Source organism: Solanum verrucosum, unplaced genomic scaffold (genome assembly GCF_900185275.1).
Source record: "Solanum verrucosum unplaced genomic scaffold, falcon-dt-bn FXZP01000231.1, whole genome shotgun sequence".
Lineage (NCBI taxonomy): Eukaryota > Viridiplantae > Streptophyta > Magnoliopsida > Solanales > Solanaceae > Solanum > Solanum verrucosum.
In genome coordinates, this window is record NW_026020176.1 from 1,346,077 (window position 1) to 1,371,842 (window position 25,766).

The window sequence follows — 25,766 nt, forward strand, 5'->3', positions numbered from 1 at the left end:
CTGAAGGGGTCTAATACAAGCCTCATAGCATTCTTGAACATAAGAACATAGGAAAATAGAAAAGAATTAAAACTTTTCTTTACAATTGAAGACATTTTCATTAAAAGCAAGTGGAAGACTTTCTAGACTTTATATACTATGTCTCAAACCATCTAATACTTTGAATACAACATTGGCACTTAACCCATACAAAATCTTTAACGTAAACTAAAAGAAATAAAAGAACAAAGTGGGTATTGTCCTCGAAACTATGTGGACTCACCAAGTCTTCATTTTCAAGAAACTTAGAAACCTACTCCTCAACCATAGAACACCAATATCTCCAAACCCTACACTTTGGTAAAAAGGGAGAAGAAATATGGGTTAGCACATTAGATGTACTAAGTATGGAAGCCATGCAAAAATCATGCTTAAAACAAACATTTTCTTGGAAAGTCTTGATATATGCCATTTTGGTAAAACTTCATGAACATTGATAAAAGAGGCATAATATAAGTCATAACCAACATACAAGTCATATTTTCACATTAGAACATAATCATCATGTAAACCTTTACCTTCACATTAAGCCTTCGCCTCAAGTAACCCTTCAAGCTATACTTTGTGCAATGTATGGCTAGCGTCCCATACCACCATCCACACCAAAGTACCACCTTAAGGTCACCAAAATTAAACTTACCTTTCAACCTTTCCACCTTTACACAATAAAGCATATAAGAGACATAAACATTACATAAGTAACATCATCACATTAAAACTAACATCTAAGACAACTCTAAGTCATACTTGTGCAATGTGCAAATAGCATCCCATACTACTGTTCACACAAAGTATTTCTTTGAAGTCACCATAGACAAGACACATTCATACTCAAGAAGTCATAACAACGAAGTAATTCATAATACAATCCAAGTATAGAATGCATCTTCACATTTAACATATAAGCATTTAAGTCACCCCTTTTTCATTAGCTTCATTAGGAACACCTTCATTCATTAGACATTGAGCCAACATTCTCATTAACATCGTCATAAGAGCTCATTCATATCATTTAACATTATAAAGGAACACACCATGACCTCTCTCAAAGCCTACTTGTGCAATGCATAGATGTTGTCCCATACCACCACCCACACTAAGTAGTGCATTCTTAAGAAGCCATAGTTCATTAACATTCTTTGTGGCGGTAATCTTTAACCGACATAGAGCATGTGAGTTTGACATGGAATCCCGGTGTCACTCTCACAGGATAAATGGATTCCAACTTGCCTAAGGTACGACCATTGTTTTTATAGCTTAAGTGGATCAACTAGCTAGACATATGTGGGCACATCGTTTAAGGGATAATGGGATTTATACTAGATTCCCCGCCTCAACTCGCAGATGAGTATCCTTCCCAAGAGATTGCTACTAGGTACCCTGCCTTAACTCACAGATGAGCACCCATCTCAATCCATATCCACTTGGTGCTTGGAATTATTCCCCACGGATTACTTTTCATTCATTACATTAGTTCATTATGTGATAAGGGATTGCTACTAGATACCCCGCCTCTACTCCCGGATGAGCATCCATCCCAAATCTAACATTCACTAAAATAAATTGGGATATAGGGATTGTTACTAGATACTCCGCCTCAACTCCCGGATGAGTATCCATCCCATCCCAACATTCATTCATTGGAAAGCTCATAAATTCAAAGATGAGAATAGCCTTTTACCTAAGAACTCCATTATTGTGAGAAAGTCCTTTCACAACAAGTCATTAATATTCATTAGAGTACAATTGAGAATAGCCTTTCAATAAGTACTTCATCATTAACATTATCATTGAACTTCATTCATTATTCATTCAAGTGTGTGTATGTGAGAATGGTCTTTCATATAATCACCATCATTCTCAAGTGTTAATAGAGAGATAACATTAAATCCTAACTCAATTAAACATGATCATCATTCATTCATTTAGATCACACACATGCTTTACTTCATAGTTATACATTAACCTCCACATGTAAGGTACAAGGAATATATATCCATCAATTCAATACCACAATATACTTAATAAATAAACACCTCCACCTTTCAAGTGGATCAATAGATCAAGCACAATTCTACTTCAACATGTAATTAGGCCATAACTTGCCCTTTCAAGGCCATGATCAAAAGTCACTAACAAACCAACAATTTACTATAATTAAGGCATGTATAATGATACAATTTAACAATCTAAATCAATTTAGGCATAATCCATCAACATTCAATCACGATCAACAAACCTATTTTATAAGGCACAATTTAGAAATTGAGAGAATTCATGGGTTCATGGAGTATTTTCAAGATAAATCATCAATTAAACACCAATACAATCATAATTTGTCATTAGAAACCATTTGAAAACTTTTGATGAAAGAGCCCATGAGATTGAGTAAAACCCTAGATTTTCATGATTTGTAATCACCTTTGAATTGGGTCCTTGAAAGAAAAGTTAGACAAGGATCAAGACTATCATACCTTGCTATTGATTCCCACGAAATCCCCTTGAAAATCCTATGAAAACCTTGGAGAATTTGACCTTGGGAACTTGAAGTCTTTACCTTCAATGGAGGTTTCTAGAGAGAGATCTTTTGGAGGCGAAAGGAAGTTTGTATTTTGGGTTTTGAAATAATAGAATGTAAAATAGAGTTTAACACTTTTAATAATCTTAAAATACCTTAATAAACTTAAAATAACCATCCCCCAACTTATTAGGACTTGGGGTGAATTTACAAATTCATCCCCACCAAGGCCGAACCAAGACAACAAACACAGGTGCCAACGACGGCTCCCCATCCACGGACCGTGGATGGGTTGACGCCTCATCCTGGTCATTTGTCATTTGGTTCAGAGACAAGGCTTGAGGCCCCTTGACCTACGGAGGCCATCCATGGGGCGTGGACCCCTTCCGTGGGTCACCCCATTTTGGGCAGCCTCATGGTTTCCTTGGAGTCTTAGGGTTTAGACTTAGGGTCCTCCTCAAGGACCCTTAGGGTGGTCCCTTGGGGGGGTCGTACCTTGACGTCTAACCCCTAAACACCTCAACCATGGCTCGGGACAACATTAAACCACTTCAAAACTCAAGACACACTCACACACTCACTTGTTAGACTCTAGTTTCACTAGTTCGTTTTTAGGTCGTTACATTATCCCCCACTTAGGAACATTCATCTTCGAATGACACTTTAAACACATTAAGGGGTTAACGACTTAAGATTAGCTGCCCATCATCATGCAACATCATATAAATGCATAAACATAGGAGTAAACATCAACTCCACATCAAAAAGGCTCAATGCAAGGAAAAATGTAGGAACTACATCTACAAACTCATTATGCATCAAAACTTCACATTTCTCATTTCATTGGAGGAACTTCCTTCTCCAACTCAAATCATTCTTATCATAACATCATTAGGCACATTATGCAGTTACTGTCAAAAGGACATTTAGGCATGTTCAACATTTAACCTCATGAAGCATGTAAGTAACTCAGACTAAATGCACAATAACATGAGGAACATAATTCATGAAAACTCATTTTCTCATTCAAACAAGAATTCAACTAGAACATGCATAACATAAGGAGACCATGGAAACACATGGTCACACATGACTCCAAAACATGAAACAAGCCCAAAAGGAACTCTTTGTCGTAGGCTTGAATAGACATATAAGGAAAGAGGTAAGGATATCAGAACTCTCAACAACCTTACTATTCAACATACTATTCCCCACTTAGTAGTAAATCCAACTAAGGCTTATCATGAACCCAACAAAGGAACCTTAACAAGACATTCACAACCATAAGGAACTATCAACATACTGGTACTTTTAAACTAGGAAGGTCCTCATTAAGCAACTCTTGCTCACAAACAACCTTACCAACACCACTCAAGGTCTCATATGAGTCTACCACACCGGGTCTAAACTCCTCAAACTCACTACACCTCTCAAGGTGAGAACATCAAGCAAGCCTAACTCATGAACATCAAGGACACTCAATAACCTTACCATCCAAGCACAATATCCCCCACTTTGGAGTAAGCCTATACAAACTCTTTACAACATCACTTCTTTCAATTCTAAGGTCGGAGCAAGTCATCACTAAACCTTCACACTCATCTCCCCTAGGCATTTCTAAAACACCACATTTCATCAACTCTTTGAATACACCTCAAAACTCATCATGACTAAGCCGAGTTCTACAAACAAAACACACAACCATAAAGCAACCCATTCATACTAAAGTCACACCACAAACTATCATCTCAATTCTATCAAGTCACATAGCCATAATTGGCATCACAACCAACCTTCCTCCCTCACACCTTCTAGCATACTCCTTCAAGTGGTCATACTCTAAAGACCATCACATAAGGAATAAGGGAAAGACATTATAGAGTTAAACTCTATGGCATGACTTGAAGAAAGAAGAAGTTAGACTTTCTTAACACCCAATAGCCTCCTATTCATAATGTGGCACAGTTCACATTATGAACAAGACTCTACTAGATGTGGTTTGAGACATCCTAATACCATTCCAAAATCTTGTGTTCTAATACCATGTTTGTCACGACCCGGGGTACCCCCCGGATGCAACATGGCGTACTCAACCCTGAAGGGGTCTAATACAAGCCTCATAGCATTCTTGAACATAAGAACATAGGAAAATAGAGGAAGAATTAAAAGTTTTCTTTACAATCGAAGATATTTTCATTAAAAGCAAATGGAAGACTTTCTAGACTTTATATACTATGTCTCAAATCATCTAATACTTTGAATACAATATTGGGACTTAGCCCATACAAAAGTTTAACGTAAACTAAAAGACATAAAGAAACAAAGTGGGTATTGTCCTCGAAACTATGAGGACTCACCAAGTCTTCATCTTCAAGCAGCTTAGAAACCTACTACTCAACCATAGAACACCAATATCTCCAAACCCTACACTTTGGTAAAAAGGGAGAAGAAATATGGGTTAGCACATTAGATGTACTAAGTATGGAAGCCATGCAAAAATCATGCTTAAAACAAACATTTTCTTGGAAAGTCATGATATATGCCATTTTGGTAAAACTTCATGAACATTGATAAAAGAGGCATAATATAAGTCACAACCAACATACAAGTCATATTTTCACATTAGAACATAATCATCATGTAAACTTTTACCTTCACATTAAGCCTTCGCCTCAAGTAACCCTCAAGCTATACTTTGTGCAATGTATGGATAGCATCCCATACCACCATCCACACCAAAGTACCACCTTAAGGTCACCAAAAGTGAACTTACCTTTCAACCTTTTCTACCTTTACACAATAAAGCATATAAGAGACATAAACATTACATAAGTCACATCATTACATTAAAACCAACATCTAAGACACCTCTAAGTCATACTTGTGCAATGTGCAAGTAGCATCCCATACTACTACTCACACTAAGTACTCCTTAGAAAGTCACCATAGACAAGGCACATTCATACTCAAGAAGTCATAACAAAGAAGTAATTCATAATACAATCCAAGTATAGAATGCATCTTCACATTAAACATATAAGCATTTAAGTCACCCCTTTTTCATTAGCTTCATTAAGAACACCTTCATTCATTAGACATTGAGCCAACATTCTCATTAACATCATCATAAGAGCTCATTCATTTCATTTAACATTATAAAGGAACACACCATGACCTCTCTCAAAACCTACTTGTGCAATGCATAGATGTTGTCCCATACCACCACCCACACTAAGTAGTGCATTCTTAAGAAGCCATAGTTCATTAACATTCTTTGTGGCGGTAATCCTTAACTGACATAGAGCATGTGAGCTTGACATGGAATCCCGGTGTAACCCTCACAGGATAAAGGGATTCCTACTTGCCTAAGGTAGGACCATTGTTTTTATAGCTTAAGTGGATCAACTAGCTAGACATATGTGGGCACATCGTTTAAGGGATAGGGGGATTTCTACTAGATGCCCTGCGTCAACTCACAGATGAGCATCCTTCCCAAGAGATTTCTACTAGGTACCCCACCTCAACTCACAGATGAGCACCCATCTCAATCCATATCCACTCGGTGCTTGGCATTATTCCCCACAGAGTACTTTACATTCATTACATTAGTTCATTATGGGATAAGGGATTGCTACTAGATACCCCGCCTCTACTCCCGGATGAGCATCAACCCCAAACATAACATTCACTAAAATGGGATATAGGGATTGTTACTAGATACTCTGCGCAACTCCCGGATGAGTATCCATCCCATCCCAACATTCATTCATTGGAAAGCTCAAAGATTCATACATGAGAATAGACTTTAACCTAAGAGCCCCATTATTGTGAGAAAGTCCTTTCACAACAAGTCATTAACATTCATTAAAGTACAATTGAGAATAGCCTTTCAATAAGTACTTCATCATTAACATTATCATTGAACTTCATTCATTCTTTATTCAAGTGTGTGTGTGTGAGAATGGTCTTTCACATAATCACCATCATTCCCATGTGTTAATAGAGAGATAACATTCAATCCTAACACAATTACCTTCTAAATATGATCATTATTCATTCATTTAGATCACACATATGCTTCACTTCATAGTTATACATTAACCTCCACATGTTGGGTACAAGGAATATATATCCATCAATTCAATACCATAATATACTTAGTAAATAAATACCTCCACCTTTCAAGTGGATCAATAGATCAAGCACAATTCTACTTCAACATGTAATTAGGCCATAACTTGCCCTTTCAAGGCCATGATTAAAAGTCACCAACACAACAACAATTTACTATAATTAAGGCAAGTATAATGATACAATTTAACAATCTAAATCAATTTAGGCATAATCCATTAACATTCAATCATGATCAACAAACCCACTTCATAAGGCACAATTTAGAAATTGAGAGAATTCATGGATTCATGGAGTATTTTTATCATAAATCATCAATTAAACACCAATACAATCATAATTTGTCATTAGAAACCATTTGAAAACTTTTGATGAAAGAACACATGAGATTGAGTAAAACCCTAGATTTTCATGATTTGAAATCACCTTTGAATTGAGTCCTTGAAAGAAAAGTTAGACAAGGATCAAGACTACCATACCTTGCTATTGATTCCCACAAAATCTCCTTGAAAATCCTTTGAAAACTCTGAAGAATTTGACCTTGGGAGCTTGAAGTCTTCACCTCCAATGGAGGTTTCTAGAGAAAGATCTTTTGGAGGGGAAAGGAAGTTTGTATTTGGGGTTTTGAAATAATAGAATGTAAAATAGAGTTTATCACTTTTAATACTCTTAAAATACCTTAATAAACTTAAAATAACCGTCCCCCAACTTATTAGGACTTGGGGTGAATTTACCAATTCACCCCCACTAAGGCCGAACCAATACAACAAACACAGGTCCCAACGATGGCTCCCCATCCACGGACTGTGGATGGGTTGACGCCTCGTCCCGATCAACCGTCATTTGGTTCAGAGACAAGGCTTGAGGCCCCTTGCCTACAGAGGCCATCCACGGGGCCTGGATGGACCTACGGGGCGTGGACCCATTTCATAGGTCACCCCATTTTGTGCAGCCTCATGGTTTCCTTAGGGTGGTCCTTGGGGGGTCGTACCTTGACATCTAACCCCTAAACACCTCAACCATGGCTCGGGACAACATTTAACCACTTCAAAACTCAAGACACACTCACTAGTTAGGCTCTAGTTTCACTAGTTCATTTTTAGGGTCGTTAAATTCACTCCACACTTTGGTCCGGCTACGTGTGTATACTTTACCATCCCTTGACTTTACCTCAGATTATACATCACATCAATGTATAGCTTATTTTTCACCCTCGCACCAATTGACATTAGATTATTATATAGTATCACACTAAATCTTTGTTGATAATTCTTTTCTCATTAAATACTTCCTTGGTCCGGCAAGTAGCAACAAGGCAAGTTCTAACTCGTGCACTCGTTAAAAAGACTTCTTAGTGAAAGAATTACAATACATGCATAAAAACTATTCAATAATTATTTAATTATTATTCATACTTTGTAAATTGCTCATGGTTCCCACAACCCTAGTTGTGGATTTAGCTACTCATGCATGAAAGAACACAATTAATGTTTTGGTAAAGAGAATTCATGAACTTACGTTTAGAGTAGAAGAAACCCGTAATCTCCAATTGAACTTCAAATCGAAAATCTTAGAAACCGAAATCCGAAAATCAAATTGCCAAAGTTTGCAAGTTAATTCCCAAGAAAATATTAAGAACTAAAAGTAAACTATAATGTCTAACACCAAAAAATGAAGTTTACATAACCTATTTATAGAAAAACATGTCCTAAACAAAAATGATACAAAATAAGGAAATAAACTTCTGGGATGTGGCGTTGATCGACGACTCGACCTATGGACCTGGGTCGACCTACGGTCTGTAGATCCTCTCCGTTGGTCAACACAGAACTTTTCCATAGCAGCTAGAACCTTCAACTCCCAATTCATCAATGATGGACGTGCATGATGGACCATAGGTTGACCTACGGTCCGTGGGTCCTCTTCTGTGGCTCCACACTTAGAGGATTTTCATCAGGTATTGGAACTTCAACTCTTTGAACACCTTTCTACGGACGTGCAGGATGGACCGTAGGTCCCTTCGTAGTTCCACACTTGGTCAGACTTCCCTGATGCTCCCATCTACGCCTACCCATTGACAGACCGTCACAGGACCTACGGTTCGTAGGTCCTTCCGTATGTGGCCACTTCTGTAGAATTTCATCTGTCATCCCACTCAACCATGTCCAAGCCTATTTCCTGCAGACATGACACAAGAAACATTATCTTCAATACAAAATGGCCCTAGACACACACAACTCTTAAGTGAAATGTATCAAAAATACCGTAAACTCACGGTATATAAACACCCTCAACTTAAACATGTTGTTTGTCATGAAGCGACACACTAACACTCTAAACGACACTTGTGTAGAAACAGACATACAAACTCAAGCAATCACATGGCCATTTCAATCCATTCCATTTTTTCAGTGCAAATCATTTCTATTAGACTCAATAAGATAACTCATGCAGATCAAGATATGACAAAGATTGACCAATAGACACCACAACATACACTTTTCACAATCACCAAGGTACCAACTTTCCGATAATGTAACTAGTGCCCTTACTTCAAACAAAATCCTTTTCACATAGTAGATATGAATTTTGAGTTTTAGGATTCATTCAACACTCACGCTAAGAAGTGACTTCAAGTACATTTAGTGCTCAATACCATAGGCTTGCCTTTATTTTCACTACTTAGACTCTCCAAACTAGTTGTTAGGATCACTATGGGACTTTCTTAGCTTGTAACGTAGGCTCGGTGTGGTACATTTGGGTACTTTTTAGTGATTTTCTTCCCTCCTTGACATTACATTGGCTTTTTTATCTCTTTTCTCAACCTATTTTTGACATCCTTTCATTTTACTTTCTTTCCCTTTACTCTTTTCAACATGGATGTGACTTTTGACTTTGTAGCTCTTATTTTTCACTTTCTTTTATTTTTCACTTTATTTTTCTTTATTTCTTTCAGCACTTTTATTTATTATCTTTTGGCTTCTTTTGCACAAAGTCACATACTCTTCTATCTTTTCTTTTTCTGTTTTCAACCCAAAACTCTTTTCATATCCTTTTTTCTTTCGGTTTCCTCTTTCATAGCCACCCTTAACTTATGGATTTTGCATTAGTTGAGGTGCACAATATCCGATGTCAGACCAGGGCCAAGATTGAGGTAACTTTTTGCATTAGCCACCCTCAGCTTATACTTTTGTCCTAAGTCAAGGTGCAAATGTCCAAGAAGGGACCGGGGCCAAGACAATTATTTTAGGGAAGGTGAGTTAGGTGAATCAAAAGAAATGGTCTATTTAAGGCTCAAACATTTGGATCAAAGGGAACATTGATTTCATTTGGTTGGATCATTTTAGGCTTAAGTTGACTAATTTTAACAAGGGCCTATGATCACTTCCCAACTTCTGGCCTAGATCATCTTAGCAGGACCAACGAGGCAAGTTCTAGATTGACACAAACTGTCTGAACATTCAAACTTTCTCGCACACTCTTGGCACATTGTTTCATTATCAGATTATCAGATTACACAGTTCAAGTTTAAGCTCTTGTCATGAGGTCAAATAAGTTCCTTATCATGTCACATGAGATCCAACACATTCAACTCATCAAGACTATCGATCTAGCACATTTCAACATTTTTGGAGAGGGATCTTTTTTTTCATACTTTTAATGCCATCATGCTTTCATTTTTCTACTTACTCCTACATATACATTCCTAAACATGCCGGTTCAACATAAATTAAACAGTCTCTTGGGGGGAAAAGAAAACATGCAAGAAAACCCCACGAGAGGATTATGAGTTGGATTAGTTAGACTTCACCATTTACCCCACCCCCTACAAAATAAAGTGCAATTGTCCCCAATGCACAAAAAGTAAAAAAACAAAGGATCGGGTGAAGCAAACCTGTGGCGCATATGCTGTCACCCCCGAGAGCACCCCTAGACGTGACAGATGTACTTGACCCCGAAGGGGTCTCATACAAGCCTCTTCGTATTCATAACATTCGATAAATAGAAACAGTAAGAAATTTAAAAATATATTTAAATCCAAATAATCCAAAATACTCATTAAAAATCTTTTGAAAGACACAACAGAAGTCTAAGTCTTACATGGCCATCTAAACAATGACATGAAAACTAAAGTAGGGTCACGACCCTTTATAATCAAAAAGACTAAAATTGTCTATTACATGAAATAAAAGCAACTTCTAAACACTTTTCCTCGATCTATGAGGACATACCACTTGATCTTGGAAGAATAACAATCTAAGCACTTCAATCTAGATAGAAGCAATCACTTGCCGGAACCTACACATGTAGTAAAACCATGAAGAAGAATGTGTTAGCACAATTAAGTACCAAGTATGATGACCATGCAAAAATCATGTTTTAAACGGACATTTTTCTTTGGAAGTCATGCATATGCCAATTCTTGAGAAAACCTTTATGAACATAAGTAAAAGAGGCATAAGATACAACCACATCATCATACTAGTCATTCCACCACATTAGGCCTTCACCTTAAGTATCCCCAATGCCATACCTTCTCCAATGTATGAATAGCTTCCCATACCACTATTCACACTAAAGTACCACATTAAGAATACCAAAAGTGAACTTATATTCATTCTTTCACATTATTCATACATAAGAGATATAAACATTTCATAAGATATGACAAGGAGGGAACTCATAATACAATCTGTGTGTAGCATGCATTATTACAATTAAACATATAAGAGTCAACATTTTCATTAGCTTCATTTAGAGGACTTTCATTCATTAGTCATTAAGACTTAGAGAACTCACTATAGCCCTCTTGAAGCCTACTCGTGCCATGTATGGATAGCATCCCATACTACTACCCACACTTCATAGAACTTCTCAAGAAACTATAATGCACATCTCACATAATGGGAATAGGCATTTAACCGACATAGACCATGAGAGCTAAGTCATGGAATCCGGTTTCATATGACCCCACACCGAAGAAAGGTGTTCTACTTGCCTAAGGTAGAACTAGGTGATATGTTAGCTTTGGTAAGAATACCATTGGCTAATATATATATCTTATGTGGGAACATAATTATGGGATAGGAAGATGTTCATTGGAACCCTAGCCTAACATTGGGAGAGTTTCCATTTTATCATATCCCCTCGATGCTTAGCCTCCATTCCCATAGAGTAGTTAATTCACATTAGCATCATTGTACTTGAGAGGGCTACCAACACTAAGTCTACCCACCCCAAAGTACATTACTAAAGAAAGGGCCACCATCACTAGGTCTACCAATTCAAGGTACATTAAGGGTAGCTCATTGACTTTCCAAGAAGGGTGCCATCATCATTGGGTCTACCGATACAAGTGTCAGCATCTCACACATGAAAGGGCTATCATCATTTGGGTCTACCGATTCAAGGTTTATCATTCATTCCATTATGGAAGGGTGCCACTGGCCTATTGATTCTAAAACACAACATTAGAATAGGTCAAAGACTCATCAAGTAAGGGTTACCAAATTTAGGCTTACCAATTCAAGTTCATTAAGTCAAGACACATTCATTGGTTGTTTATGAAAGGAATGCCATAGTCCTATCGATTCATAATCATCATGTCAATACACATTCATCATACAAGAGAGGGTGCCTAATCTTACCAATTCAAGATACTTCATTCATGATCACATTCGTCAATATAAGAAAAGTGTGCCTTAAGACTACCAATTCAACATATACAATACACAGGAGAAAGTCCTTCACATTCCATCATTCATCATTCATGAGTGTCAATTGAGAATATACTATCAACAATAACACAATTACATTCTATACATGATCATCATTCTATCACTGAAATCACATGCATATCCTTCACATCATAATTATACATAGTAATTAAACACATCCACCTTTCAAGTGGATCAACATCTCTAGTACAATTTTACCTCAACATATAATTAGGTCAAATCTTGCCTTCAAGGCCATGAATCTCAAATTATCAACACACCAACAATTTACCATGATTAAGGCATAGATAATGATACAATTCAATATCCCAAAGAAATTTAGACAAACTCCCTTCATAAGCTTTCATAATCATCAAACCCACTTCATAAGGCACAATTTAGGAATTGATAGGAATAATGGGTTACTAGAGTATTTTCATCATAAATCATCAATTAAACACCAAAAAAATCATAATATGACATTAGTAACCATTTGAAATCGTTTGAAGAAAGAACCCATGAGATTGAGTAAAACCCTAGATTTTTCATGAACTTGAAAACTTCTTTGAAATGGAATCTAGGTGTGAATGCTACCCCTAGATGAAGGATCACCATACCTTGCTTAAGATTCCCCAAGAAATTTGGGGAAGAACCTCCTTGAAATCACCAACCCTATCTTTAATGGCTCCCTTGTTCTTCCTTGAGTTTAGAGAGAGAAATACTTGAGAGTTGATGGGTCTTCTTTTAATTCTATTTGGAGGGACTTAGTTGAAAGGATTTAAGTCTAAAAAGGTCTTATAGTTGCTAGGAAAGGAATAGAATAATGTGGGCTCAACTTAGGAAAAGAACTAAGGACCCACAAAGTCTTAACTTAAAAATTCACCCCTTGCCCGACTTACCTTGCCCTTTTGCCTATCTTGGCTTGCCAAAGGGCACTAGGCGACTCGCCAAGTGCACCCTTGGTTCGCCCAATTTTCCAGTGAGCTCCCAAATTGGGCAGTCCACTAGGAGATCTAGAGGGGTCAATGGGCGACACGCCAAGCTGGTTGGAGAGCTTGGACTTAGCTCGCCTGTTGGTCCAGATCCTAGTCCAATGGGATAGCGCACTAGGCGATCAGAAGAGCCCAAGGGCGACTCGCCCAACCCTTTGGGTGATCAAGTACTCCTATCACCAAACAGCCCCTCAAAGAACAAGGTTTGTTTCACTCAATCTTGCTACCATAGGTCCTTACTTGCACCCTAGACTTCTTCCTTGCTCAATTAAGTTCTAAAACCGTCTAGACATCAACTTAAGGTCACACTAACCCACACAATGAGGTTCTAGTTCAACCTATCATTTTGTGAGTCGTTACATTATCCCCTATTTTGGAACATTAGTCCTCGAATGTCACTTTAAACACATTAATCTAAAACGACTCAAGACTAGCTGCCCATCAATCATGACACATCAATATACTGCATACTCATAGGAGGAAACATCAACTCCACATCAATAAACTTAATGCAATACAAGAAAGTAGGAACTACTTCTACCAACTAACTATGCATCAAAACAACAACAAACATTTCTCATTTCATTGGAGGAACTTCCTTCTCCAACTCATATCATGCTCATCATAACATTATTTGGCACATTATGCAATTTCTTCACAAAAGCACATTTAGGCATGTTCAACATTTATCCTCATGAGGCATTTAGGCAACTCATACTAGATGCATATCAACATGAGGAACAAATAATTTATAAAACTCTTTTTCTCATTTAAACATAAACTCATCAAGAACATGCATAACATAAGAAGACCATGGAAACACATATTCACACATGACTCCAAAACAAGAAACAAGCTACTAGGAATTCTTGGTCTCAAGCTTGAATAGGAATAGAAGGAAAGAGGTAAGGATATCAAACCATCCACAACCTTACTACTCCATGTACTATCCCCCACTTCGGAGAAAACCCAACTAAGGCTAATCATTGAAACAACATAAGACCCTCATCACAACAAAAATAGAACTATAACTTATCGGTACATTCTTTCTGATTAGCTCCTTTCCCCTCTTTGGCATGAAGTGCATAGAAATGGTTCTTCTTTGGAGCATTAGGATCAGGGCCAACATAAGAAGCTTGTTTGGCCTCCATTCCTCTATCCTTAAGAGTAGGAAAATTTCTCACTTGGTGATCATGCTTTCCTCAACCATAGCACCTACTAGTACCGGCTAGGCACTTCCCATGATGCCTCTTTCCACAAGTGGTACAAAGAGGTTTAGAAAATGGAGGTCCACCATATTTGTCCTCATTATCCTTAGGAGCACTAGAAAAATCTTGGTTAGGAGCTCTCTTCTTGAACCTAGGTTGACCTTGCTCATCGGACCTACCCCTCTTCAACTTTCTACTCTTCCTCTTAAGTTTGGATTCCTCAATAGATTGAGCATAAACCATGAGCCTAGAAATGTTCATATCATCATGGAGCATCGCCATACAACACTCTTCCTCAACTAGGTTGGAAACTCCCGTAACAAAATGACTCATCTCATCCCTAGGGATTGATACCAAAGATGGGGCATACTTATACAATTGGGTAAATCTCAAGAGCTCCCAAATTGGGCAGTCCACTAGGCGATCTAGAGGGTCAATGGGCGACACACCAATCTAGTTTGCGAGCTTGGGCTTAGCTCGCCCTTTGGTCCAGACCCTAGGCCAATGGGATAGCCCACTAGGTGATCACAAGAGCCCAAGGGTGACTCGCCCAACCCTTTGGGAGATCAAGTACTCCCTTCACCAAACAACCCCTCAAAGAACAAGGTTTGTTTCACTCAATCTTGCTAGCATAGGTCCTTACTTGCACCCTAGACTTCTTCCTTGCTTAATTAAGTTCTAAAACAGTCTAGACATCAACTTAAGGTCACACTAACCTACACAATGAGGCTCTAGTTCAACCTATCATTTTGCTAGTCGTTACATATGCGTCGAAGACCATTCAAGAAGTGGGTGGGTCCGATTTCTCGGAACCCACTGGATCAACACTCGAAACGCCATTAATAGCGCTTACATCTACTATCCTAACACTCTCAGTAGTGCTCTCATCAACTCTCCCAACATCGTCAGTAGTGCTCACATTGCTAGATAGGCCCACACCTATCTCCCTGGCCCTCTGCTGTCTCATCTCCTCGTCAACTGTGGATTCCTCTGAGCTACCTCAATCTGCTGGTGCTCCCTCTTACTCTCTTCGCCTCAGTATCATCAGAAGTACGACCGGAGCGGGGGCACTTTTCAGCAGCACGTGAAGAATCTGGTGGTGGCATGTCATCACCAAATAGGGCACTCATCACCAGATTATCAACCCTTGTCGTAGGTTCAGACTCCGGCTCAGTCTCTGGGGAGCAAAAAGTATAGCCACATCAGCACAGAGGTTCTCTAACTCCTTTCGGAGGGTGGTCACATCAATGGTCAGGGCCAGCCTCTCCAAGACTCGCAACTCAAAAGGCATCCAGGCATTGATGAACGACTTGGACCTTTTGGTCCATCATATGCTCCATCTGCTGCTCAACCCTCTCTTTGGACTCCACTATAGCACGCTGCATCCATGGTATCACATGCTGAAGCAGGGTGGCCATTTGTGCCTCTAGATTCTGTACTCGAGCTAGAGGGATGGTGGTGGAACTGGAAGAATGTGTGGCTCTAGAAGAGGTAAGGGCCTGACTGGCGGCCGGAGACGGAGGAGCCTCGGCATCTGCTGTTGTAGTAGCTGGAGGGGCAGTGCCATCATCATGCATCTGCTCCACATCTACTACAAGATCATCGCCCAACGGTGGCACCTCAACCCGTGGCTCCCTACGAGTTGCAGCTATGTTGACCTCATCTCGAATCAAGCTAATATCTAAAGTCTTGGTTGCCTGAGGCAACCTGTCATAGTGTCACACTGGTACATAGTCCATGCAAAACTGAAAGATGAGGCAGGGGTAGGGAAAAGTGGTGGCGGCCTTGAAGGCCTTCTCATGAATCACCACAATCAGGATGCAGCCGAAATCGAACTCCAAACCGGCAACCATAGCTGGAACTATCACCGCACGATCCCATGTGAGCATATTATCTGCTTGAATAGAGGACACACAGTTACACACCAGTAGCCAAAAAAAATTATTGGCAAAGGTCAGGGTTGCCTTCTTAATACCCAAACTCGGGGTCTGGACCCAATCTGCCCGCTCCCTATGCGTGGCAAAGTGTTGTGCTAACCACTTAATAAGTGACTCCTGCTGCTCGACATCTCTCTGAAATGCTCCACTCTGGATGATGACCATCCAATAGTCAAACTTTGATGTATTGATGGTTAGAGTGGTCTGGGCCATAGATGAACGTGCAGAGGGTGGTCTCAGAGATGTCCACAGAAAAACTCCGAACTAGTGTAGCCTCAAGTGGAGGCTGAGCTATGGGCTTGGCCCTCTTGGAGATGAACCCTCTAACAGTGACGGCATAAGAGGCATATAACTACCTGACTATGTCCTCGCTGTACGTTCCTGGGGCTGTGCCATCAACTCACACCCGTGTCTACGAAATAGCCCCTCAATGACTAGAGCGGTGTGAAGGCTACCTGTGAGAACCCGACGTTCATTGGGGACTAGTCAAGCCATCTTACCATTCTCATTCAGCATTCGGGCATCTTTGTATAATTGAAACTGGCCCTCCACACACCATCGATTAGGTTCCTCAGCAACTAGTGCAGGCTCGGAATTGGGGGATACTGGAATGTCACCTGCACTATCAGCCTCAGAAGATGAGGCAGTGATGCCATTAGAACTGGAGCCGGATGCGGACTCGAGCCAGCTGGTGATCCGATCGGTGTGGCCCTCTCATCAGACTGGGGGAAGTGACCACGTCGGGAATCACCAGTTGGGTTTGGTTCCTCGTAGTGCAAAGAGTAGTAGGGGAGGTCCTAGTGTTGGGAGGAACATAGTCAAAGTCCTCATCGATCAGTCGCAAGGAAGGTGCTACAGATTTCGATTTGCCGTTTGCGGGGTAAGTCAGAGCTTGCTTAGGGGCCATAGTACTTGTAGAAGCTTAGTTAGTACCAAAACAAGCAAATAAAACAGTTGGAAGAATTTTAGAACAAGAAATGAATCAAAACAAAAAACTAAAAATTGTCTGAGCAGTAGCTGAACTGCCAACCCATGGTGGGTGCCTACGGTCCGTGAGTTGACCTACAGTCCGTAGGTCCCCTCCCTAGGTCAATTTACCCAGAATTGTGTCTCTGATGTGGGAACCACGGATGTGCAGAGCGGTACGTCGATGGAACGACGGGCAGTAGTCTACACCGTGGTTCTCCACTTAGCAAAAGTTGTGTGTGCTTCTGGCCCACGGACCCTACCTATGGTCCGTAGAAGAGGTCTCGTGGGTCATTCTGTGCTAGGTTTTCAGATGGTTCACTTCTTTCAAACCTTTTCCTTCACCAATTTTAAGCAACTTGGGCCTATGCATGCCTTTCAACAAGTAATATGGTAGTTAATCATCCTTAGGGTTCCATTTTTACTGAATTTCACAAGTTATCACACCGATACCCATGAACTCTAAGTCAAAACTTCCAATTAGGCCTATTAACTTGAATTATTCAGTATTAAGTAACTACACACTCACATATCATCATACCAAGTGTGTTCTAGCAACAATTTCACATACAAACACAAAATTAACAACCCAAGGTCAAGTTCATTGTTGTGATTTCAAATGGAAACTATGAAAAATTTCAAAGTTCGAGAGAAATCAACATACCTTACAAGTATACAACAATGGTGAGTGTGTGATTGCAATAAACTTCTAGACCCTTTTTGCAAGCCTTTGACACGAACCCGGACTATGGAATCATTGGGGAATGAGATGGGTGATTTGGGAGAGAAAGGGATGATATGGGATTTTGGGGAAGTGAATGGGAATGATATGGGAGTTGTAGGAGTGATTAAGAGGATTTAGAGGGTTGAAAAATGGTTGGGGAGAATTATATGGACGTGGGATTTTTTTTGAATTTTAATGGTTTTATTTAAAAGGGGTTTGGGTCAGGTCGGCAGAACCCTAGTTATGGACCCACGAGACCCCGTCGACGGTTTGTGGGTCGACCTACGGACCGTAGGTCACTATGACACTTAGAATTTTAGAAAACTTACTTGGGGTCTACGGACGCCATTCACGGTCCGTGTATAGACCCACATACCGTCGATGGGGTCCGTAGACCTCTGTACAACCTTTTTCTGTAGATTCAGATTTTCATCACTGCACACGTAGCAACTGTTAGCAACAGTTAGGACTTTATTTTTGACATTTTCTGGACACTTTTTAGACACAGACCCTATTCTATATCTAGACAACACTAATACAAAAATAAAACACCTATCTAAAGAGTTATATAAATTAGAATAAAAGAAGAAAAATCCTAAATCGAAAAGAAAAACCTGTAGTTGGCTAGATTGTACATCTTGGGTTGCCTCCCAAGCAATGCTTGATTTAACATCCGGGCACGACGCATGCCCCTTGATTACTCAGACTTCATCAAGATAATATGCTTCAATCACTTCTTGCACACTCTCCAATTTCCTCATTTAGACTTTGATCCTTTGCCCGTTCACCTTGAATCTTATTCCCACCTTGTTCTTGAGCTTGACTGTTCCATGTGGAAACAATTGAGTGAGTTTGAATGGCCCGGTCCACTTGGACTTGAGCTTGCCAGGAAACAAGCGCAACCTTGAGTTGAATAGAAGCACCAGATCACCCACAACAAATTCACACTTTTCAATCTTTTGATCATGATACTTATTCATCTTCTCATTGTACAAGGCTGATCTTTCATAAGCTTTTAGGAGAAACTCATCAAGCTCATTCATGTCATTCACTCTTTGACTCAATGTGGCTCCCCAATCAAAATTCAACTTCTTTAGCGCCCACATAACCTTATGCTCTAGCTCTACCGGTAAATGGCACGACTTCCCATATACAAATTGGTAGGGGGACATACCTATGGGAGTCTTGAATGTGGTGCGATAGGCCCGTAGAGCATCATCAAGCCTCCTTGACCAATCAGTTCTATTGACATTCACAGTCTTTGCAAGGATTTGCTTTATCTCTTTGTTTGACACTTCAACTTGCCCACTAAACTGCAAATGGTAAGGAGTGGCTACATTGTGACAGACTCATATTTCTCTAGCAATGCCTTGAACAACTTATTGCAAAAATAGGAACCTCCATCGCTGATAATCGTCCTAGGTGTACCAAATCTAGAGAAGATACTCTTTTTCAGGAATGCGATGACACTCTTACCCTCATTGTTTGAAAGCGCAATTGCTTCCACCCATTTTGACACATAATCAACCGCTACAAGAATATACTTCATCCCATGTGAGCCCACAAATGGACCCATAAAGTCTAGGCGCCAAACATCAAACAACTCAATCACCAATATCGGATTCATAGGTAGCTCTTGCCTCTTTGAAATTCCTCCTTCTCTTTGGCAACGATCACAAGACTTGGCGAAATCATGAGCATCTTGGTGGATGGTAGGCCAGAAATACCCACACTGCAAAATTTTATGCACAGTCCGATTACCACTATGATGCCCACCAATAGGCGATGAATGACACACCTCTAGTTTACTCATCATCTCAACCTCGGGCACACAACGACGAATAATCCCATCAGCACAAATATGGAACGAGTAAGGCTCATCTCAAAAGAACTTCTTCACATCATGCATAAACTTTTTCCTTCGGTGAAACGACAAATCCAATGGAACCAGATCACTTGCCAAGTAGTTAGCAAAATCCGCAAACCAAGGAATAAGATCAACAGATGCAGCCAATACCTGTTCGTCTGGAAATACATCATTAATTTCAGCCCCATCTCCTAGCTTGAGCATAGCTTCCTCTTCTAATATGGACAAATGATCGGAAACTTGATTTTCTATCCCCTTTCTAGCTTTCACCTCAAAATCTAACTCTTTCAACAACAATACCCATCTAATAAACCTTGGTTTTGCATCCTTTTTATCCATTAGATACCTTAATGCAGAATGGTCAGTATGCAGTATGACCTTAGTACTAAGCAAGTAGGATCAAAATTTTTCGAATGCAAAAACCACAACAATGAGTTCTTGTTCAATCACCGTATAGTTCTTTTGAGCCACATTCAGAGCTTTGCTGGCTTAGTAAATAGGATGAAGAGTCTTCTCTCGCCTGTGTCCCAATACCACACCAGGTGCCACTCCACTTGCATAACACATCACTGCAAACGGTTTCCCCCAATCCGGTGAAATAATGATAGGTGCGGAAACGAGCTTTTCTTTTAACTCTCCAAATGCTCTCAGACAAGCATCATCAAAATCAAACTTACACTCATTTTCGAGCAATTTGTACAATGGGTGTGCATTTTTGGAGAAATCCTTGATAAACCTCCTATAAAAGCCTGCATACCCAAGAAAACTTCTAACACCTTTAACTGAGATAGGTGGTGGAAGATTCTATTACCTCGACTTTAGCTCTATTAACCTCAATACCCTTCTAAGAAATCTGATGACTCAGAACGATCCCCCCTTTCACCATGAAGTTGCATTTTTCCTAATTGAGGATAAGATTGCACTCTTCACACAGTTTCAGTACCTCGGCCAAATGCATCAGCCAACAATCAAACGAGTCACCTACCACAGAGAAATCATCCTTAAATACCTTAATAGTGTCCTCCACCATATATGAAAATATTGACATAATGCAACACTGGAAGGTCGATGGAGCATTACACAACCCAAATGACATCCGTTTGAAAGAGAAAGTCCCATAAGGGCAAGTGAAGGTGGTCTTCCCTTGGTCTTCCGTAGCAATGGAGATCTGATTGTAGCCCGAATAACCATCAAGAAAGAAATACCAACCCTTACCAGCAAGGCGATCCAGCATCTGATCCATGAATGTCATAGGGAAGTGATCCTTTTCTGTCACAGCATTCAATTTCCGGTAGTCCATGCATACATTCCATCCAGTCACTGGCCGCATCAGAAAAGGCTCATTTTTTGCATTAGGAACAACAATAATCCCACTTTTCTTAGGAACACACTGAACATGACAAACCCAACTACTATCTGCAATGGGATATATGACTCCAACATCCAACCATTTGATGATTTCCTTTTTCACTACCTCTTGCATAGGCGTATTTAGTCTCCTTTGGTGCTCAATACTAGGCTTGTGTTTCGACATGAGTTGGATTTTATGAGAACAAATGCTAGGAGGAATCCCAATAATGCCCGCAATAGTCCATCCAATCGCCCTCTTGAACCTTTTTAACACAGAAACTAATGCCTCAACTTGTACCTCAGTCAAATCGGCCGCAATGATGACCGGTAAAGTACCTTCTCTCCCCAAGAGTACATACCTCAAATGCAATGGTAGAGCCTAGAGCTCCAATTTTGGAGCCTCTTCAACATACGGTTTTACGGGTGGAGAGTCGCGATTCTTCATATGATATCTCTAATTTCTTTGGTTTGGAATGGAATTCGAACCTATCAAGTGCGGCAACTAATTCATCATAGTCTTCAATACCATCACCCTCAAAATTCATTATAACCTCTGCCAGAGCATCAACACCCAACCTCTCTTCAATAGACACATCAGAACCTCACTCCACAATATGATTAACCACTGATACTGACTTGAGGTTGCTTTCCTGCTTCATAGACCTACAGATGTTGAAAGTTACCTCTTCATTATTCAATTAGAACTTCATCTTCCCTCTCTCCATATCGACCAAGGTGCGCTTAGTAGCAAGGAATGTTCTCCCTAAGATGATGGGAACCTCAAAATCAATCTCACAATCATGTATCACAAAATCCACCGAAAAAATAAACGACTCCACTTTCACTAAGACATCTTGGAGAACACCAATGGGCTTATTCACAGTTCTATCGGCCATGGGTAGTCGCATCGCAGTCGGTTTTGGAGCCCCTCAACCCAACTTCTTGTAGATAGACTATGGCATCAGATTAATGCTAGCACCCAAATCACACAACGCCTTCGCAAAATGCAACAACCCAATGGTACGATGAATAGTGAAAGCACCAGGTTCCTTTTTCTTCTACACAAGTGACCTAGTAGCAATAGCATTGCAATGTTACAACCTCTCATCATTCTCAAAGCTAACAACCCTCTCTTTGGTCACCAAATCCTTCATAAACTTTGCATACCCAGGCATTTGCTCCAAATCCTCTATTAACGGAACCTTGATGGAAAGCTGTTTCAACATAGTAATGAACCTACAGTATTTTCCTTCTTCATTCTTCTTCGCTAATCTCCGTGGGAATTTCGGTGGAGGTCTAGGCATGGGAATAACTTTTTGGGTCACCTCCGCTACCTTCTCTATAGCATTCTTGGACTCTCCAGTAACCTCGATCTCATCATCATCTTTTTCGACCATAATTTCAACCTTAGACGACATAGGGGGATCAATGGTCTGCTTACCTCCTCGAGTAGTGACTGCCATACAATGCCCATCATTCTTGAGATTCTGGATGGTGTTGCTAGGAAGTGTGCCAGGCTGGCGTGGGTTTACTTTAGTGGACAACTGATTCATCTGCTGCTCAAGTTGCTTGATCAACACTGCATATGCATTAAATTTTTGGCCAATTCCAGACAAGTCGTTTCACATCTCCTTCACATTTTCATCAGTCGTATCAAACTTCTTCATCATCTTCTGCATCATATCCTCAATACGTGACATACTACCCCCATCTTCCCTATTGCTAGATTCTCGATTTGCAGGTGGAACATAAGGCCCAACTCTCTCGTTTCTGTTGCCATAGTTGGTCCAGTTGTACTTGTTGCTGTGATGGTAGTTCCCATCCTGCACATAGTTACCCTCTCGATTGTAGTTACCATAGTTACGACCTTGGTTTCCTTGATCTTGGCGCCAATTATCTGAATTGGAACCTTGGGCGTTGGCTTGGAAACCCATGTCTGATTATTCACCAAATAAGCATCCTCCTCATAGTAGCGTTCCTCAACTGGTGGTGGTGGAGTTATAGTCAAGTAGTTTACCGCATTCACTTTTCTGCACCTTCGCTCACATTTTTCAACACCAACCCAAGTTCTGTCCTCATTTGAGCTATCTTCTCATGAATTTCATCAGTAGATTGACTAGGTGCAACTTGAGCTACAAATGTGCTTCTTTCAGTGTCTGACTTTCAGTGCTCCATGCTTTATTATTTTGGGAAATCTTCTCTAGTTTCTCTGCGATCTCCTCAAATGTACACTCACCATATGATCTTCCAGCGATAGTATTAAGCACAACCTTACCATTGTCATCCTGACCTTTGTAGAAATACTCCTTCAGTGACTCATCATTGATGCGGTGATTCAGAACACTTCTTATGAACGCAGTGAACCTATCCCATGAACTACTCACAGACTCTTCAGGTAGTGCTACAAAGTTGTTCAACTTGTCTTTGTGATTCAACTTCTTGGACAACGGGAAATACTTTGCTATGAACACCTTGTGCAATTGGTCCCATGTATGAATAGAGTTATACAAAAGCTTAAAAAACCAGATCGCAACATCTTCGTTCAATGATAGATGGAAGACTCTCAACTCAATGACGTTCATATCCAACTCCGGTCGTCCCACACAACTCCTGCAAACACTCCTCAACTTGGCCATGTGCCCATGTGGATCTTTCGAAGCCATACTAGAAACAACCCCCTCGAAGTAAGCGTATGTATTAGACTGCTCACCACCACAAATGTATGCCTTAGAGGTAGAGGAGGGATAACAATGGGTCCTTTTGATTCAACTGTATTGAACTCGACCCTGTAGTTATCTTGCAGCCTTGGTTCTGGTAGGTTCTGCACCCACAATGCATCTCGGAGTAGATTACCACCAGGAACCTGATTGTTCTCATTATTCGCTCTATCGTCATGCTCCTCTATGATTGGATTATTATTGCCCACTTGATTTGCCATTCTTCTCAAAGTCTTTCTTAGTTCGGGGTCGTATGGGGTCAGTGATTTGCCTCGACTCCGTGTACTTGGAATACACTAAAGTAGAAACCTGTAGAAAACAAAAACAAAAGAAAATGTAAAATTAGAAAATAATTGACTAATGTTCAATAATGTAGTTAAACTTAATCCAGAAGCCTTATTCCCCGAAAGCGGCGCCAAAATTTGATACGCTCAAATTACACCTCCCTAAAGAAGTATAAGCGATCGTTATCAAGTAAAGAACCCAACTTGTAGGTTGGGGTCTATCCCACTAGGAATATGGTTCAGACTTAAACTTAACTCACTATTATATTCATTTAGTCAACTTATTTCCGAGACAAGTAAATATAGGGGGGATTTGTGAAACAAATAATTGATTGTTGATCAAGTAGCAAGTAAGCAAGATTTAAACTTTGTTGTTATCAATGAGAGATAAACTAGGGTATATGTGTTCCCCATAAGATCTTAACGCAGTAATCCTAATAATAGTAATCCTTTCCTAGTATTTTACATACAAAGTTGGTAAGATATGTGTCCCTAAGTGATTGGTCCTCTAAATAGGGAATTTCACTCGCACCTTGGTCCGGCTACGTGTGTATACTTTACTAACCCTTACCTTTACTTCAGATTAGACATCACATCAATGTATGACTTAGTTTTCACCCTCGTACCAATTGACATTAGACTATTAGATAGTATCAAACTAAATCTCTATTGATAAATCTTTTCTCATTAACTACTTCCTTGGTCCGGCAAGTAGCAAAAAGGCGAGTTCTAATGCGTGCACTCGTTAAAAAAACTTCTAAGCAAAAGAATTACCAATACATGCATAAACATTATTCAAGAATTACTTAGTTATTATTCATACTTTGTTAATTGCTCATGGTTCCCACAACCCTAGTTGTGGATTTTGCTACTTATGCTTGAAAGAACACAATTCATATTTTGATCAAGAGAATTCATGACCTTACGTTTATAGTAGAAGAAACCTATAATCTCCAATTGAATTTCAAATAAAAAATATTAGAAACCGAAATTCGGAAATCAAATTGCCAAGTTTGCAAGTTAATTCCCAAGAAAATATCAAGAACTAAAAGTAAACAATAATGTCTAACCCCTAAAAACGAGGTTTACATACCCTATTTATATAAAAAACATGTCCTGAACAAAAAGGAAACACAATAAGAAAATAAGCTTCTAGGATGCAGCTTTGATCGACGACTGGACCTACGGACTTTGGGTCGACCTACGGTCTGTAGGTCCCCTACATTCCGTAGGTCCCCTACGTTGGTCAACAATTAGAACTTTTCCACAACAACTGGAACCTTCAACTCCCAGTTCATCAATAATGGACGTGCAGG